The following is a 4,153-nucleotide window of genomic DNA, read 5'->3' on the forward strand; positions in this document are numbered from 1 at the left end:
AAGTTTTCTAGGCGTGTGCAACTATTCAAGGCAGTTCATTGAGAACTATTTGGACATTGCACACCCTCTCACTGCCCTTCTGAAAAAGGAGTGCCCCTTCGCCTGGACAGACGAACAGCAAAATGCCATGAATGAGCTGAAACAACATCTGTGCATTGCTCCATGTCTGGCTTACCCAGATCCACAGAAGGAGTTCTACTTGGACGCTGGATTCTCCAGCCACTGCCTCAGCGCTGGTAAATACCAACGGCATGACCAGGACAAAAGGGTGGTCGCATATGCCAGCAAGACTTTTCTTCCCCCAGAGTGCAAATACTCAGACTGTGAGAAAGCCCTGCTCTGTACTGTATGGGCCATCCAGAGATTCTCCAACTACATCGGAGCACAGAAAGTGATCATAGAAACTTGTCACCAGTCGGTCACATTCCTCAACAGCCAGCGCATCCGCGACGGTGTGGTCACAAACGCACGCATAGCCACATGGCTCATGGCTCTCCAGTGGCGCAACATAGAAGCACGATATGCTCAAAATCACAAGTCGGTGCTGGGAAACGGCCTGGCAGCCTGCCAAAGCTGCTCCGATGACACACCGACTGAGAGCGTAGAAGCAGAAAGGCCCCAACCACCGCCACCTACCTGCCACAGGTATTTTGACGAGAATGTCTGCCAAGGCATGCCCACAGCCTACGTCGATGGATGTTCCTACAACCACGAGGGCATCCTAAAGGCAGGTGCTGGTGTTCTCTGGCTAAACGATCGACCCTGCCCACCACAACACTTCAAACTGGGTCCACAATCATCACAATATGCTGAGATAGCAGCTATTCTCATAACCCTGCAGATAGCATCAACCCATAACATCAGAGAACTGCTCATCTGCACAGACTCCAACTATGCCAGACTTGGCTTCACATGCCATCTTCCAGGCTGGAAGCAAAATGGTTTCAAGACAGCAAACAACAAACCAGTTAAACACCAACACCTGTTCCAGGCATGCGACGACATCACATGTGAACATGATATGATCGTCTATTGGAAGAAAGTGAAAGGACACTCAAAGCAACCTGGTCCAGACAAGGACCTCAACGACCAAACGGATACCCTAGCCAAAGCAGGTGCACTACATGGCGAGTTAGGGTCCCCCCGACATGCAAGCTTCTGACTCCGCCATCAAAACCATCCTTCACCACCTCTCTGACCCCTCCAGCTACCCTATCACACCAGATGAACTTGCTGCTTCCCCAAGCCTCAAACGCCTATACCACCTAACACACATGCTGCGTGTGATAAACAACATCTTGTTTTATGCCCCTGATGACCTCACTGCGCCAAGGCTTGTGGTGCCACACTGCCTAAGGGGGGTGATGCTGATGTATGCTCACGATGCACCATGTGCGGGACACCACGGCACAATAGCCACTTATGAGACACTCAAACAAGTGGCATACTGGCCCGGCATGCAGCAAGATGTGGCAGAGTACGTGAAAGGATGCCTTGTCTGCTGCCAATTCCAACCGTCTAACCCAAATCACAGAGCCCCACTGCAGCGCAGAGGAGTCACGTTTCCGTGGTCAGACCTTCAAATTGACTGGGTCGGACCCTTACCCAGGTCAACAAGAGGCAACAAGTATTTCCTCACAGTCGTGTGCCAATTCACAAAGTGGGTAGAATGCCTCCCAGCACCCAATGACACTGCTCAAACTACAGCATACCTCCTGTTGAATCACATTTTCTCCAGGTTCGGGCTGCCGCTGAGAGTCAACTCAGGCAGAGGCACCCATTTCACAGCTGAGATCATGCAGCAGATTTGGAAACTCCTGGGAGTACAAGCACAACTGCACATCAGTCACCATCCAATTTCTTCGGGCCAAGTGGAACGACGATAACCAGTTATAATTCGTCATAAATATTCCCCTTTTTAGAGCTAATAATAAAAACCCTACACTTTGTTGTTTTGCACTTACAAGATTTTAAATTTGATTTAGGATTTGGAGGACAGTCGTCATCTTTGATGAAGAGAAACTGAATGCTTTCTATTTTCTTCTTGAGGAAAATCCCTGAATCGTTATTTGTTTGATAAAACAGCCAATGCATCATAACATTCAATATTCTAGAGATATGAAAAATCTTCAGGACAGAAATAAAATCTAAGGCAAAGATCAGGGCTGAAGGTCAGAAGTGTCTCTCTCTGCAGGAAATAATGGTGATTATTCTCTGTCACCTGATCACAGATAAACAACTACATATACCATTTATCCATATCCAGTTCTCTCTTTTTTGACATATGGGAATACATGTTGATTTGAAATATATTTTGGGATGTGAAAATTGAAACTAAATATATTTTCAATTTCAAAAATATTCAGTATGTTTACAACATATATTTAACATGTTTAAAATATATTCTGGCCAGTATTTATTTCTTTATTTAGCTCTATGGAATACATTTGTAAATATATTTTTGTATAAGAATGCTGAAAACATATATTTTGATTTGCAAAATATATTTTTATATTTATACATCAATATATTTTTGCTGTCTAAGAATGTGTTTTCAGTTTCAAGCTGAATCTGATTTAGCTAAATCATAATACTGATTACAGCCACGTTGTATGTGAATCTACTTCAGCAGCTGAAATGTGTGCACAATTAATAATTAAATGATTGTTCAGATTCTGTGTGTTGGTGGCGGCTGATAAGAGGTGTGTGTGTGTGTGTGTGTGTGTGTGTGTGTGTGTGGCTGAAGAGAGAGGAGGTGATGGTTAATGGCCACTGATAGTCTTATCTTTTACCCATAATCCTCTCTTTGTGCTCTCTGAGGGCCTCGGCCGGCCTGAAGACACTATTAGAGTCTCAGCAGCACAGACACTCACAGACAACTCATGCTGATCACAAACCCTTTCACTCCTGTAAAGGGAAGAACGTGAACTTTACAACTATACACAATAGAATGATTTCTGAAGGATCATGTGACACTGAAGACTGGAGTAATGATGCTGAAAATTCAGCTTTGCATCACAGAAATAAATTACATTTTAAAGTATATTAAAATAGAAAACAGTTATTTTAAATTGTAATAATATTTCATAGTTTTACTGTTTTTACTGTATTTTTGATCAAATAAATGCAGCCTTGGTGAGCAGAAGAGACGTCTTTCAAAAACATTGATAAATCGTAATTTTTCCAAACTTCAGACTGGAAGTGCTTTTGCAAACACTGCTGATATTCTGTTTTTAAACTGAATTAATGCAGAACAGCCCTCTACATTGGTGATATTGTGTGTTTTGTACCTGAATGGTTTTCCCTCTAGAGGTCCTGAATAGTTTCCCGAGGATCTGTCATATTTTGATTGGACTGTGGAGATCAGACAGCGCTGAAAGAAGCAATATGCTTTACATCACCTCCATTTACATCTAATTGAATCATTGGTTGGAAATCCAGTGTAGCAGTGTAGCGTCTGCAGGAGAAAAACAGGCCTGTCAGGGTATTCAGATTTCTCTTATTCAGTTCTTACAATCCCATTTTACTTGTGTGTGCTCAGAGCTATCAGGACGCACAAGTTATCCAATGAGAGCACAATCATCCACAGATAACGGATAACAGAGAGAGTGTGGGTTAAATCATCTGCTCTGAGTGCTCTATCTATCTATCTATCTATCTATCTATCTATCTATCTATCTATCTATCTATCTATCTATCTATCTATCTATCTATCGATCTATCGATCTGTCTGTCTGTCTGTCTGTCTGTTACATCCATCGTTACATCTATCTATCTATCTATCTATCTATCTATCTATCTATCTATCTATCTATCTATCTATCTATCTATCTATCTATCGATCGATCTGTCTGTCTGTCTGTTACATCCATCGTTACATCCATCGTTACATCTATCTATCTATCTATCTATCTATCTATCTATCTATCTATCTATCTATCTATCTATCTATCTATCTATCTATCTATCTATCTATCTATCTATCTATCTATCGATCTGTCTGTCTGTCTGTTACATCCATCGTTACATCTATCTATCTATCTATCTATCTATCTATCTATCTATCTATCTATCTATCTATCTATCTATCTATCTATCTATCTATCTATCTATCTATCTATCTGTCTGTCTGTCGTTACATCCATCGGTCTGT

This window comes from Sinocyclocheilus grahami, unplaced genomic scaffold, assembly GCF_001515645.1.
Source record: "Sinocyclocheilus grahami isolate Dianchi unplaced genomic scaffold, SAMN03320097.WGS_v1.1 scaffold27.1, whole genome shotgun sequence".
Taxonomy (NCBI): Eukaryota; Metazoa; Chordata; class Actinopteri; order Cypriniformes; family Cyprinidae; genus Sinocyclocheilus; species Sinocyclocheilus grahami.